Below are 16,702 nucleotides of genomic sequence, written 5' to 3' on the forward strand. Positions count from 1 at the left end.
CTTCAACTTGTACTACAGAGCTCTGATAATCAAAACAGCATGTTATTGGCAGAAAAAGAGACACAGATCAATGGAACAGAACTGAGAGCCCAGATATAAAACCACACATATATGGGCAGATAATTTTCGACAAAGAAGCCAGAAACACACAATGTTAAAAAAAATAAAATGGCCTCTTCAATAAATAGTGCTGGGAAAATTGGAAAGTCACATGCAAGAAAAGAAAAGAAACTAGATTATAGTTTGTTCCCATGTACAAAAATTAATTCAGATTGGATTCAAGACCTAAATATAAGATCTGAAACAATAAATTACATGAAGAAAACATAGGTACTAAATTATGGACCTTGGTCATAGAGAACATTTTATGAATTTGACCCTAAGGGCAAGGGAAGTAAAGGCAAAAAATAAACGAATAGCACTTTATCAAACTAAAAATCTTTACACAGCAAAAGAAACCAGCAACCAAAGAGGCAACCTACCGAATGAGAGACGATGTTTACAAACAGGTCTGACAAAGATTTACTATCCAAGATATATAAAGAACTTAAAAATCAACACCAAACAAATAATCCAATTTTTAAAAAATGGGCAGAAGACCTGAACAGACACCTTTCCCAAAACATACAAATGGCCAACAGATATATATAAAGATGCTCAATCTCGCTAGCTATTAGGGAAATGCAAACAAAACTACAGTGAGATACCACCTCACACCTGTTAGAATGGCTTTTATCAACAGGACAACCTACAGCCTACATCATACTCAATGGGAAAAAACTAAAAGCTTTACCGATAAGATCAGGAACAGGACAAGGATGTCTGCTTTCACCACTTCTCTTCAACATAGTATTGGAAGTCCTAGCCACAGCAATCAGATGAGAAAAAGAAATAAAAGACATCCAAATTGCAAAGAAGGAAGTAAAACTGTCATTGTTTGCAGAAGACATGATAGTGTGCATAGAAAATCCTATAGACCTCACCAAAAAACTGTTCTATCTAATAAGGGAATTTGGCAAAGTAGCAGGATACAAAGTCAATATTCAGAAATCAAAGGCATTTTTGCACACCAACAATGAAATATTAGAAATAGAAATCAGTAAAAAAAAAAAATCTCATTTGCTATAGCAACAAGAAAAATAAAATACCTAGGAATAAACTTAACCAAGGAGGTAAAAGACCTGTACTCAGAAAACTATACAACACTGAATAAAGAAATTAAGAAAGACACAAATAAATGGAAACATATATTATGTTCATGGATTGGAAGCATTAACATTTAAATGTCTATACTACCCAAAACAATTTATAGATCCAATGCAATCCCTGTTAAAATACCAGTAACATATTTCACAGATACAGAACAAACATTTCAAAAATTTATATGTAACCATAAATGACCCTGAATAGCTGCAGCAAATTTGAAAAAGAAGAACAAAATAGGAGTAATCACAATACCCGGTATCAAACTATGTTACAAGGCCACTGTAACCAAAACAGTCTGGTACTGGACAGACACATAGATCACTGGAACAGAATAAAGAGCCCAGAAATGAACCCATGTCTCTATGGTCAATTAATATTAGACAAAGAGGGCAGAAGCATAAAATGGAGTAAAAATAGCCCCTTCAACAAATGGTGTTGGGAGAGCTGGACGGCTACATGCAAAAAATTGAAATTGGATCATCAGCTGACACCATACACAAAAATAAACTCAAGGTGGATAAAAGACTTAAATATAAGTCACAACACCATAAAAGTCCTAAGGAGAACATAGCCAGGAAAATTTCAGATATTCCATGTAGCGATATTTTCACTGATACGTCCCCTAGAGCAAGGGACATAAAGGAAAGAATAACAAATGGGACGTCATCAAAATAAAAAGCTTCTGCACGGCTAAAGAAAACATCAGCAAAATGTAAAGGGAACCAACGATATGGGAAAATATATTTGCCAATGATACCTCAGAAAGGGGTTTGACCTCCAAAATATCTAAAAAACTCACATGACTCCACTCCAGGAAGACAAACAATCCAATTAAAAAATGGGCAAAGGACCTGAAGAGACAGTTCTCCAAGGAAGTGTCATACAGAAAGCCAAGAGGCATATGAAAGGATGCTCACCATCACTAGCCATCAGAGAAATAACTAATTAAAACTACAATGAGATACCACGTCACACTGGTCAGAATGGCCACCATAAACAGATCAACAAACAGTAAGTGCTGGCGAGGCTGTGTAGAAAAGGGCACCCTAGTACACTGTTGGCAGGAATGCAGACTGGTGCAGCCACTGTGGAAAATAGCATGGAATTTCCTCAGAAAACTAAAATGGACTGCCTTTTGACCCAGCAATTCGACTGCTGGGATTATACCCTAAGAATTCTGAAACACCAATTCAAAAGAACCTATGCACCCCAATGTTCATAGCAGCACAATTTACAATTGCCAAGTGCTAGAAGCAACCTAAGTGCCCATCAGTAAATGAGTGAATCAAAAAACTGTGATACATTTACACAGTGGAATACTATGCAGCAGAAAGAAAGAAGGAGCTCCTACCCTTCACGACAGCATGGATGGAACTGGAGAGCATTATGCTAAGTGAAATAAGCCAGAACATGAAAGACAAATACCGTATGATCTCACCTATAAGTGGAACCTAATCAACAAAACAAACAAGCAAGCAAAATAAAACCAGAGACATTAAAATAAAAAACAAACTGACAGTAATCAGAGGGGAGGAGGGAGGGAGGTAATGGGGGAAGGAAGGAGAAGGGTCATGGACAAAGCCAAAGCCGGGTAGCATTGAGGGTGGGAGGAGTGGATGGGTGAGGTGGGGGAAAGTGGTGGCAGGAAAATGGAGACAACTATACTTGAACAAAAATGAAAAATAAATAATAAATTAATAAATTAAAAAATGTTTAAACAATTAAAAAGAAAAAAACGTGATTGTATTTCCATGGACCTGAATTTTTATTCTAAGCTATATTTTACAAAAAAAAAAAAAGACAAGTAATAACAAGTGTTGGAGAAATTGTGGAGTAAACCGAACCCCCGTTCACTGCTGGTGAGAATGTAGACTGGTACAGCCACTATGGAAAACAGTCTGGCAGTTCCTCAAAAAATTAAGAATAGTACTCTGGCTGGTGTGGCTCTGTTGGCTGGAGCAATGTCCTGTAAACCAAGAGGTCACAGGTTCAACTCCTCATCAGGGCACATGCCTAGGTTGCAGGTTTGGTCCCCGGTCAGGGGCGCAAACGAGACGCAACCAATTGATGTTTCTCTCCCTCACTCTCTCTCTCTCTCTCTGTGCCCCTCTTGCTCCCTTTCCCTCTCTCTAAAAATCAACAAGCCTCAGATGCAGATTTAAAAAATTAAGAATAGAGCTTCCATATGACCCAGGAATCTCACTCCTGGGTATCTATAGGAAAAATTTGAATACATTTGCAAAGTACATGCACCCCTACACTCATTGCAACATTATTCATGGTGGCCAAGACATGGAGACAAGCAAAGTGTCCTTTCACAGAGAACTCAATAAAGAATATGTGGTACATATAAATCATGGAATACTATTCAGGCATCAGAAAAGATGAAATAGTGCCATTTGCAGCTAGGTAGATGGACCTTGAAAGTATGCTAAGTGAAATAGTCAGAAAAAGCTAAGAACCATATAGTTTCACTCATATGTGGGATGTAAAGCTGAAACTCATAAACACAGCAATGTGGTGGTTTCCAGAGGGAACAGATTTAGGGGTGAAAGGGGCCTAATATATCATGACAAAAAATGGTTTGACTTTAGGTGGTGGGCACACAGTGCAATATACAGATGTAGTATCACAGAAATGTACACTTAAAACCCATATGATCCTATTAACCAATGTCACCCCCAATAAATTTAAAATAAAAACTATTTTAAAAAGCAACAAATGAATTCATAATAAAGTGGATCAACAAAATCAGTGTTTCTGTCTCTTTTCCTTTTATCTCTCTAAAAAAAACAATAAAAATTTTTAAAAATCACTATCATATGTTCATATAAAATTTTTACATTTTATGCCTCATGGTAGTCCACATTTCTGTAATTATTTTTGTGCACATTGTGTGGCAAATGAATCTACACTAACACATCTTAATCCTGAAATATAAGCGATATTTATTTTTCAGAGAAACTTTATGAGTTTGTTTGAGCCAAACCAATAACAATTACCGGGAAGCAAAATCTCAAACATTTGAGAAAATGCTCTGGAGAATGGCAATTTTGCAGTTTCTTTTATTATAGTTTACATGCAATATTATTTTGTATTAGTTTCATGTGTACAGCACAGTGGTCAGACGACCACACTTCACAAAGTGCTCCCCCCGTATTTCCCAAACCAACCTGGCACTACACATAGTTATTACAATATTATTGTCTATATTCCCTGTGCTGCAATTTACATCTCTGAGACTATTTTGTAACTACCAATTTTTACTTCTTTACTTCAATTTATTTTTACCCAGTCCCTCAACCCCCCTTCTCTCTGCAACTATCAGTCTCTTCTCGGTATCTGTAAATCTGTTTCTATTTTATTTGTTCATTTATTTTGTTCTTTAGGTTCCACATATAAGTGAAATCATATGGTATTTGTCTTTCTCTGACTGACTTATTTCACTTAGCACAATGCGCTCTAGGGCCATCCATCTGTTACAAATGCTAAGATTTCTTTTTTTTCTATGGCTGAGTAGTATTTCATTGTATATATGTACCCATATTATTTTTATCCATTTGTCTATTGATGGGTACTTGGGCTGCTTCTATATTTTGGCTATTGGAAATAATACTGCAATGAAGTTACGGGTGCATACACTGTTTCAAATTCATGATTTGGCTTTCTTTGGATGTATACCCAGAAGTGGAATTGCTGGGTCATAAAGCAGTCCCATTTTTAATTTTTTGAGGACCCTCCATATTGTTTTCCATAGTGGCTGCACCAATTTGCATTCCTACCAACAGGGTTCCTTTCTCTCCAGACCCTCACCAGCATCTGGTGTTTGTTGATTTATTGATGATAGCCATTGTGACAAGTATGAGGTGATATCACATTGAGGTTTTAATTGGCATTTCTTTGATGATTAATGATGTTGAACATCTTTCCATATATCTATTGTCCACCTCTGTGTCCTCTTTGGAGAAATATCTCTTCATGTCTTCTGGCCATTTTTAAATTGAATTGTGTAATTTTTTTTGGCTGTTGAGTTGTATGAGTTCTTTATAAATTTAGAAATTAACCCCTATCTGATGAATCATTGGTGAATATATTCTCCCATTCGGTAGGCTGTTTTTTCATTCTGCAAGCAACGCCTTTGAGAAAACCCAATGATGGAAGTCTACTTTACATTTATATAAAGGAAAAGACAGTTAGAGTCCTCTGTCTGCCATTGCCTGCCTAGGGTCAGTTACTGAATGACTAAAATAACAATGAGACATATACTTATTTGGGTAGAAGTAAAATCAAGACTACAAGAGAACCAGTGTTCTGGGTTAGAGTTAGGACAACTCTGGGTTAGCAAGTCACTAAGCTGGAATGTAAGGCAGCAAGACCAAAAGAACACAAAGATGGCCATCTACACAAAATACCAAGAAAAATGTCCAGCCATCCATCAGATGACTCTAACTCTGGCAGCAAAGTTATCTTCTAGAAACATGGAGAAGAGCAAAGGAACCCACTTTTATCCACTATCAGTTTCTGCTCAAATTAGAAAACTGCTGAGACAGCCCCCCATCTGAATTCGATAGGCACCACACATTCCTCTGAGAAACAGAAATGTCTCTTTGGCAGTCTATGACTACCATCAAAATGGACAAAAAGCACAAATAATTTCCATGTCACTGAACAGAGATCCTCTTCTATTTCTGGAATGCAGGTAAGTTCTTTTCCATAATTCATAAACTTTTAAGGGCCCTAAATGGAGTAATTTTAGAGGAAGGTCCTTTGGAAGTATGTATGCCCCCCCTTTTTAGTAAATAAGTTCTATGGAATCATAGACGTTAAAGGAGTTGCTCACATTATATCTCTAGTTAAACCAGATTCCAAACTAAAATCCAGAATCATACTCTCTATAGTACGATATTCAATGATTCTCAAAATTGCTCTGTATTAAAATCACTTAAGAAGTTTTGAAAAATTTCTAATGCTCAAGCCATTCCCCACACCAATTAAACCAGAGTCTCTGCAGATGTGGTCTAGACATTCAGCTTTTTCAAAGTTCCCAGGTTAATTCTAATCTGCAGTGAAGTTTGAAAATCACTGCAACTAACACCTTACAGATGCCAGAAAACTAGCAAAAGGGGTCTCTTCAGGTTTAGCTGGATCAAATCCCTCACTTGTGGGCTGATAAATTAAAATTAATATCCTTATTTTACAAGTTAAGAAGAAAATAGAGCTGTAGTAACTGATATAATATATTCCTAATAAACCGTCATCAGAGTATGTGAATCAAAATTTCAATAGAGGAGATCCCACCACATTTGAAACGTTGCTTACTACCTGTATGACCCTAGAGAAATCAACTGAGCCTCAGTATCTCACTGTACAGTTATGATGAATTAATAAGATACATTATGAAAAGCATCTAGCATGTCAGATACAGATTACTTGCTCAAAACATATCTCTTTCCCACATTGATTGTGAAGAAGTGTCTCAAGTGTACTGTAAGGATATTATGCTGAGAAACAATAGAAACTCATTTTAACAAATAACCTATGGTGCTCCTTTCCTCTGCGTACTTGAGCAAGATGGCTGGGCAGTCTTGATTGTTTCAACATGACCATATGTCCCTTTAACGTCTACCCTTCAACTCCAGTTATGCTTTTGAAGTCCACAGCTTTAGTGCTCCTTCTCCCATCTTCAACCCTTCAACTCTTTGAGGGCAGACACTATTCCCTCCCTCTCCGATTCCGGTGTTCTCCAGAATTACGGAAGCATAATAAGATGACATCACAGCTGGCATTCTATAGAATCTATATTTTTCCCTGTGAGAATAACTTTTTTTTCTGTGCACACAAAAAAAAGGAAGATAGAAAAATCCTGAAATGAGCATGACAATTTCAATGAAGAATAATACATTAGGAAGACTATATCGTCTATTCATTGCCCACAAGGCAGAAACCAAATTCTATAGCTATGTACTCTCATTAAATATCTTTTCAGTGTGTGTGGCACCTACTGTGCTACATGCTGAAATTACTAAGAATAAGGTAGGTCTCTATCCTCTGAGAAAAGACAAAATTATTCTTTTCACTTTAGATAACAGCTGCTATTTATGAACTATCTCATATGTGTCAGCCCCAGAGTCTGAAATAAAACTCAGCTATGAAGTAAGGTAATATAAGTTCCTCACTCCACAAGGCAACTTGTTTGTCCATGTTATTCTACTTATTCTGCTCAAGTTGTGCGGAGAGAAGGAGCAGCATAGGTATTTGTTAAAACGAGTTTCTATTGTTTCTCAGCATAATACCCTTACAGTACACTTGAGACACTTCTTCACAATCAATGTGGGAAAGAGATATAATATGTTTTGAGCAAGTAATCTGTGTCTGACATGCTTGATGCTTTTCATAATGTATCTCCTTAATTCATCATAACTATACAGTGAGATACTGAGGCTCAGTTGATTTCTCTAGGGTCATAGAGGTAGTAAGCAAAGAAACTAAAATTCTAAGATGTGTCTGACTCTTTGCAATGTTAATCTGCATTAAAATAATATTTCAAATCTGGGTGGAGTTATTGACATACCTCAAGAAGAAAAAAATATTCTAGGCATTTTTTTATTAATTTTTGAGAATATAAGGCTGAATTTCAAATATGTATACCCAAACTATGGCTGGTAAATCTACTTTTACCTTTTATTTCTAAAAGAGCTTACTCCATAGAACCTAACAAAAGCCTTTCATCACTGAATTAAATAGACTTCTCTCAACTATAGCCTTAAGGCTGGCAAATAAAATACAAGAATCTCAGTTAAATTAGGAATTCAGATAAACAAAAAAAATAATTTTTTGGTGTAAGGATGTCCCAACTATTGCATGGGACAAATACCACATTGGATTACATAACTAAAAAATAATTCATTGTTTATTGGAAATTCAAATTTAACTGCACATTCTTTATGTTTATTTGCTAATTCAGGCAACCCTATAAAAACTGGAAAATTTAATGCACAGTGCCATAACAATAAGGATATAAGTAAATATATTATTTTATATAACAAAAGTCCTAAAATAACAATTCACCCATTTAACAATGGCATTTCACTCATTTCACTCTTCTGATTTGCAATGTGCCACCTGATATCCTTGGGCTACCTCTTCTGGAGAGCTGTGCAAATCCAGCTATTGCATCCAGTTACTATTTCTTCTAGAAGGAACTGACTCTTTTTGTGGGCCTCCCTTAGGATCAAGGAAACCTCTACCAGAAGTATTACAATCGATTATTCCTTATTAGCTGGAATCCCATCACATACTCATGTCTGCAGCAATTCGGCAAGGAATATGGATCTGCCATGCCTGTGCCTGGAGCAACACAGCCAGAATTTTCTTAGAGTTCTGGGGCGTAGAAAGGACTGGATGCTGCCATCCTCTTTCCTATTCACTTCTAAATCAACCCAGCTCTCAGGCCAACTACTTCTGTGGCACTACTCAGCAAACACCCTTGTTACTCAGAAAACCACTAAAGCAGGGACCTACTGGAACAGCAAAAGATCCTCAGAAAACTCAAATCACATTGTTTCCATCCCATGCCAAAAGCTTATATCCTGCATTTCATTCACATTAGTACACAATACTATTGATTAAATGATTGCCCAAAACAGCACCCTAATAAAAATCCCCTAGAACATCTTCTTGTTAAAGTTTATCCAAATCCAACCTCTGTACAAAATTCAGAGATTTGCACTCATTTCACCCGCTGACATTGGTACAAATAATCCAGTCCTATTCAATAAATATTCATTGAACTCTTACTGTTACAGAGCAGCTAGGAATGAGCGACCAGAGGCAAAATAAAGGCAGGGCCCTCACCATTACAATCTAACAAAGAACTAAATATGAGGCTAGCGGCAAAGAAGACATGTCTCACCTGTTGACTCAGAAGTCCTGAGTCTGGTTCAATAAGATTGCCAGGCATTTTGAACAACACAAGCAAACTATGAGTGCAAGAGAGGGGGAGCCCTTGAAAGTCTGTGTGTATCATGTCCACTAGCTCAGAAAAGGAAAACCTTGACACTGTATTCATCCCAAGGCCTGGAAGGGGGAAGGAGAGGGATTCCACAGTGCCCAAAGAAAAAGCCCATAAAACAACTTTGATTAATTGCCTGCCTTCCGTTACATATGCAAAATGAACAAGTAGAACCTAAAGCAAGATTAGGATTTGGGCTAACAGATCCCCACACATATCTATGTTTGGGTAGTCATGTCTCCCTGGGAGGAAGCTGGCACCACCTTTACTAGTCAGTCAATATGTAAACGTCTTCACCTCTCCATCCTACCAACTGTGTAAGTCCTCAAAACAAAGGACTCGTTCTTTTGCCACACAGCGTTGGGGGTGGGGACAGTCCTGGCCACCCAACCTCAGGTCACCTAGCCTCTGGCCACCCTGTTCTTGCCAGCCCTACCTTTTCCCATCTTTGCTTTTGCTTTCCCACTAGAACTTGGAACAAACTTTTCCTGCATGAAAATAGGCTTGCTGATCTCTAATTCTTTACGGCATCAGCAAGAAGAAGTGGGTTTCTCCTGTAACATTACCACGAACAGAGGACTGTACTAGGATGTACCAAAAGTTCTAAAATCCTTTTGACTCTCAAAGAATTTACAAGTTCATTAGCACACATACTCTTGAGAAAAAAAGAACTCTTTCTCAGCAGAAAGTCTTAATTTACAGCTCTTTGAAACAAACTAAAGAAAAGGAAGGAATACAGCCTCCATTTACAAAGAGCTATCAAATCCTAGTTTTCTTAGAAAGGTCCCTTGGGAGTTATTCCATTATATTACTCCATCAGCTTCTTATCATGCCCACAGTACAACTAGGAGAAAGAAAAAACCAATAGTTAGCATGAATATTAGTTATTAGTCATCATTTGCTGCCCCATCAATTCACTTGCTGTGTTTTAAAACTTCACTTGCTGTGGTATTCCAACACCAACACGTCCATTTATTTACACTAGCAAAATATTTAATTTTAAAGTTTATTTTCAATTAGCTAGTCCAAGCTCGCATGTGTCTTCATATTACCACATATAAACCAACTATATTATGTACAAAAACAATTGTATGTGGTTAGAATTCAACCTTTACAAACATTTTCTCATTGCAACTTAACTTTCTATTCCTGTATTATTATTTGTGTGTATGTGCATTAGCCATAACCATGTGTAGCAAACTGGAGATGTAGTGAATTTTCATTTCGTATTTCATGCTGTGACTACATAATGATTGACTCATGAATAAGAAAATAAAGATAGTGTTCCTGCTTTCTTTCAGCAATGATGCTACATTTTTTATTGCAAAAAACTAATAATTTCCCTTATGTTTATTGTCTTTATATTGCCAGTATCTTTTCTTAGAAAGTAGCATTAATGATTACTGTTCACAGAAATAAAGGAAGACGTATTATGTCAGGGACATAAGACATCCATATATAACTCATCGTTTTAATAACTTACAAGCATTTCTGTTATTTTAATGCATTTAATTTCTTTATCAGTAAAATTATCCACTGTAAATGACTAGAGAAAAGACTTGAGATGTATTATATTTGGTTTAGAAAACTTATGCATATTTTCCAAAATGACGAGTAGGAATTAAATTATGTGTCTCCTGGTGGGAGTTTTATATTAATGGCGTATTATGAGTCACTGTCACCTTAACACTGGGTCACAGGGAGGAATCTTTCCAAGCCTGTCAATGTGGAAATGAGTTGGTTCTCACTTCAGGGAAGGTGGCCTAAACTGTGGCAGCAGCCAGTTTGACCATATGTTAAGTTAATTAACTAAGTCCCAGCAGCTAGTTCTTACATCAGACATAGAAACTAAAAATATAACCACCAAAAACATATTACTTAAGTTCACTCTCTCTCTCTCAAATTTTTTTACTGTACTAAGGCTATTATAAACCATTTCCCTTCTCTCCCCTCCACAACCTTCACTCTGTTCATGTCAGTACTGCCAGCCATCCAGTGAAATAATCACGTTTGTTACACATCCGAAGTTTCACAAACATGCCTCATTCTGTTGTGGGAGCAGACAAGGATATCCAGAACCTAAAAACTAGACCAATCAATTAGGATGTGACTGGAATCTGAGTGAAGACCCATCAAAAGGCTATGTAAATTCAGGCAGTCAAGCGGAACCAGGTATGAGGAGAATGTGTTGGCAAGTGTGAGGTGGAAATCTCAGCAGGAAGACAGATGGCAGCATCAGAGAGGCCCAGAGAAGGGTGACAGGCAGGTGCCCTGGCAGACAGACAGAACTCAGTGTCATAGGAGGAGCAGCTGGGGGCAGGGGGGGGCGGTTACAGACTAAAAGCAAGAAAATACCCGCTCCGTGTCAAGGTGATTTAACCGCTCTGTTCAAGGCTTAGTTGGTGAGGCTGGTCTCAGGAGGTGAAGGCAAGTTTCTAGAAAAGCAAGATTCTAGAACAAGAACTACAGTACCAGAGAAATTCCTCTAGTCCCTAGTTTTAAGGGTCATAATGTTAAGATTAGAAAAGCTTGTGGTTTCCAGATTAAGGAAGATCATGAATGCTGGGCTGAGAAACTTGCACTTTATTCAGAAGCAATGGCAGCCGCTGACAGGTTTTGACATATCAGCAAGAGAGGATTTCGAAGTCAGACCTAGTCTGAATGCTGTCTTCACCACTTGCTAGTAATGTGATAATGAACAAATGACCTCACCTCCTCACCTCTGTAAGCCTCTGTTTTCTTATCTGCATACCTACCTCCTAAAGTGGTCATGAGAATTACATAATATGTGTGTGGCCTAAATATAGCTGGAGTCACTCTGTCCTTTGAGGTTTAAATAGAATAGTCCAAGCCTGTCTTCCAAAAGCAGCAGATAAACTTAGTTTCCCCTTGTAATCATTCTGGGGATTCTTGGGATGAGGAGAGAGGGGAAACAATTCTAGAGTTCTGAATCAATTTAGACACCATTTTGTCATCTCATTCATGCTATTTTTTTTTCTCTGAAGGTGGCCACCTTTAGGAAAAGATTTCTTCCCTCTCAGAGTATCAAGCCGACATTCATAGTTGCCTTTGATCAAAGTCTCAGAGCGTCTGAAGGAATTTCCGTAGCAGCATCATTCACGACTCAAAAACAAATACAGAGGTACCTCGCTACTCGTTAATTCACTCTGGAACTCATGAGGAGTGTTGAAACCAACAAGTACTAAGCAAGCAAAGAGTGATGAAGCATTTTTCTCTTGTGGGGCAGCGTCGTGACTCACACAAGTTCTAGCAAGTGCTACTGGTCTGGAGCAAAAGTCAAATGCTGAAACATTTTTTTTTTTGTCTCATCAAAATGCAACAACTACAGGTTTTGATGAGTTCTGAAGTTGACGAGTACAGAAGTATGACTGTATTAGAAATCCTCTGGGTACTCCCTAGTACTATTGTACTTGCATCATCCTGGTTGTCTTTCCCTGAAGTTTCTGTGTTGACCACTCCTCTCCCCACTGCCTTCTCTGTTCTCTCTCCCTGCTTACACTCCAATCCCAAAATCCTGATAACTTCTCGTGCAGACTACATGGTTATCTTTTTTGTTCTATAGTATCCTCTCACACTGCCCCAGAGGTCTCAGCTTTCACACAATTTTCTCCCCAAGAGAAATTTTGGTGCAAGGGCAAGTGGGAAGAGATTCATGGATCTCATGAAGCTACACAGCCTAGACTACAAGTGGTGCGTCAGAAGAGAACCTGGACTACGAGAGCTGGGAGGAGTCATTCTGGGATCTGAACAACTATCAAACTCTAACCTCAGAAATATTCATTTTGTTTTGAAGCCACATTTTGATTGGGTTAGTTTGTAAAGGAATATAAGCCTAGCGACATTGTTGAAAACAATGCAAGAATCAGCAGGAAATTAGTGGAGTTTCCCTGGCTGCAGTCAGGGAAAGAATGGAAAAGAGCCCTCTTAGTATACACTGTCACCCAGGGTAGCTATGATGTACCCAAAACTGTGCCTCCCTGAGGAACATCAGACGTTTAACACCACGGAGGAAATAGACTTCACTAAAATAATCCATCCAATCACAAAACAAGCAAACAACAAAAACAAGTCCCAAAAGAGGAGGGATGACCAGTACCTAGAGTTGTTGCCATATATTATCTAAAATGTCTAGTTTCCAACAAAAAAAAGTTGAGGCCTGAAAAGAAACAATAAGGTATGACTGGTACACCAGAAAAAAGCTGACAACAGAAACTGCCTGTGACAGTGACCTGATACTGGATCTAACAGGAAGATATTTCAAAATAGCTGTTTAAATATGTTCACAGCACAAATGGCAGTATGACTGAAGAAGTGAGGGAAGGTATGATAGCAAGTCACATCCCAGAGATATATCAAAAAAAAGATGTGTTATAAATAAGAGCCAAATATTTCTACATGTTCTAGACCCAATATTACATTTTATAGTTACATTTATATAAATACATTATGTGTAATAATGATATATGTACACATATATAGTATATATAATTCATTGTAGGCCCACAACATAGAAACATAAATACTATATTTGCCAATAATAGTACAAAGGAGTGGGTGGGAACAAGGCTGTAATGGCCTAAGGAAATGGCTGCAATGGCCTGTAGGTGATAAAGTAATAATTGTATGAAAAAGAAAGGAAAAAAGAAAGGGAAGAAAGGAAGGAGGAAGGAAAGAAGGAAGGAAGGAAGGAAGGGAAGGAAGTGGGGAAGGAAAGAGAGAAAAGAAAGAGAAAAGAGTAGGGAAGGTAGAGGGGAGGAGAGGAAGATGCCATAAGCCTGCCTCAAAGATGATGGCAGCCCCCATCTTCCCTAGCAGTCACTTGCTGAATTCCTGGTGCCCTTCTCCCGCATTCTCAACCCCACTCTGGTGCTGGAACAACTTCGATGTTGCAGTGCAGATGGCACAACAGGAAGGACAAGCCCGTTGGCTTCCAAGAATCCCTTTGCTCCCCCACTGCATCTTGTACATATTGATCCCACACTATCCATCCAGCAGTAATCATGGGCTCTGCCTCTGATTTCCCTACCTGACATTCAATTTTAAAATCTTATTTAGAATCAGAAATCCTTCCCCAAACCCCACCTTCTGGCTATGTCCTAATACTATTCCTAATCTCTCCCTCCAGAAGCTAGATCTTGTTTCCTATATTTGATTTGCCTTCTTACTTTTTGGGGATCTGTTAAGACTGAACCCTTAAAGCATCACCTTTAAGCATCTGCTTAACTTTGAATTTTCATGATGTTGTGGACCGTCACCACCATCCCCCCAGCACATACCCATGATCACCCTCCAACACACACACACACACACACACACACACGGCATTGGAATTCCTTGGATACTACAACCCGCAAGAAGCAGGTCTGGGTCTGCCTTGACCCTTCAGAAATGTACCTCAAGCCCTAGAGCTGGGAACACTGTCCCCAGATGTTTCCTACATTGAACTGAAAGGATTTGTATGGTTTTTGTATCTTTGTTTTTGTTCTGCCTATAAACATGCTTGAATTTTAACAATGAATACATTAACATCTCTTTTCAGGGTTGATCTCACAGCTTATGGAAGTAGGCAGGTTATTAGCTTCTCTACTGAGTGAGCTTGTAACATACCATTCTGCGTTCTCACTGTCAGGCTGAGTTTACTGGTCTGCTTGTTATTTTTGCTGGTCATAGTGTGCCTGCGTCAAGCTACACAGCTTTCCCCTTCCCGGTTCCCTGTTTGTTTTATTTTCTGTCAAAAGTGAAGGAACAAATATTCTAATCTATTCTGTGCAGAAAATCAGGAGAACTGAGATGAGAGAACAGAGCTCAAAGTCAGAGGAAATATATTCTAATGAGAGTTTAGAAAAATCCCTGAGATTTAGTATAAGGATTTTATGCTGCCTGTTTTTGCATAAGAATTTAACCAGAAGGACTGTGTATGTGTGTACATGTGTGTTTTTTTACTTGTCTATGTAGTTAAATTCTGAGATCAGTGGCCTCTAATCATAAAAGTATCACTGAAATAACCTTAAAAAAAGACCTTGAAAAAATATTTGAAGGGATTTCCACCTTTAACAGATCAAGTTTAATTTTGTACCTGAGCTACTTTGAGCCTGTTTAGTAAATGAAATGACCAGTAAGGGAAGCAAAAGACTGAGGTTCTAATCTAGATTTTTCCTGAGCCAGGGAGCCTGACGTTGTTTAATGGCTTTCCATCTGGAAGATAAGAAAGAGATTTTAATCTTTAACATTCATTAAGTTTTTTAATTTTAATATGATAATTATAACTGAACGATTTGATCAAATATTTGAAATCCTGTCTTTTTTAGTTATGACAAAAAGTACTACCTACAATAATTTTTTTAGGGGCAAAATATTCATGACCTGACATCCTTTTCTTAAATCTAAAGACTAAGTACTGATATGGGGAATGTGCTCCAATTCTATCAATAACAGCAGTTCAGGGTTTTGATACTATTATGACAATTCACATCTCAATTGTTAAAGTTCAAAGTTAAGTTTCCAATATTAGTTGTTTACATATTATCTTTGCTTAAAAGATCTGTTTCTAAAAGACCTTTAGATAAGGTCCTCATGTTATATAAATCAAATACTCATGTCTTAGATGTATCTAAACGTTAGAGAAGTTAAATATGCTTTCTTTCTTATTCTTCTTTTGTCTTTCAACACTCAATATGGCTGTGATTAAAACATAGAATTGTATCATGTATCCACATTCATACTTAGCTCTGTAATTTTTCACACATTGGACATTCATAGTAGGCATAATTGACCTTGTAAATTTATGCTAATTGGTAGCTACTAATTTCCTCTGTTAATTCAGATTCAAGACCATAAGTGATGATGCACTTATCCTATTCCTATTTTCTTTTATTTTCAGGATAAATATGAGAATATTATATAATTTTATGACTCAACAGTCTTCACAAAATAATTAGTACAGCAATAATTAATAACAAGTACATTTGAGATTCTCAATTGAAGAGAAGCAATGATCTCCAGGATCTGTTCCCAGACTTGGCAACATGTATCTCGTTGGTGTCTGGACCACAATGGTATCAAATATTTTAAGTCTGAAAAATGTCTGAATGAAACATGTGCTGCCAGTTTTCAGCAACATGAGAGAATATGTTTGTGGAGGAAAAGGGTAATATAATAACCGTAGATTTTTGTTTGTTTGTTTTTAAACTGCAATCTTTTAGACTCCTTTTTTCCAACAATGTTCATACCCAGTCTCTAGGAAACTTATCCTACAGACACAGGTGCCAATATTGTGACTCAATTTCCGTTGCCGCTGTTGACCTTCATTTCAGGTCTCCTGTTGCTCCTGGTGATGTAAGCAAACCACGGCATGACTGCTTTGCCTCCTTTCTTCCCACGGCCTTTCCCACTCTTCCCTTGGTTGAAGAGGAAGGATGTGTATGTGGAGGGGTAAGTTGGTCCTCTTCCAGGCAGTGTAACAAC

The sequence above is a fragment of the Pteronotus mesoamericanus genome, unplaced genomic scaffold (genome assembly GCF_021234165.1).
Source record: "Pteronotus mesoamericanus isolate MK-2021 breed Mesoamerican mustached bat unplaced genomic scaffold, CSHL_Meso_final scaffold_85, whole genome shotgun sequence".
NCBI lineage: Eukaryota > Metazoa > Chordata > Mammalia > Chiroptera > Mormoopidae > Pteronotus > Pteronotus mesoamericanus.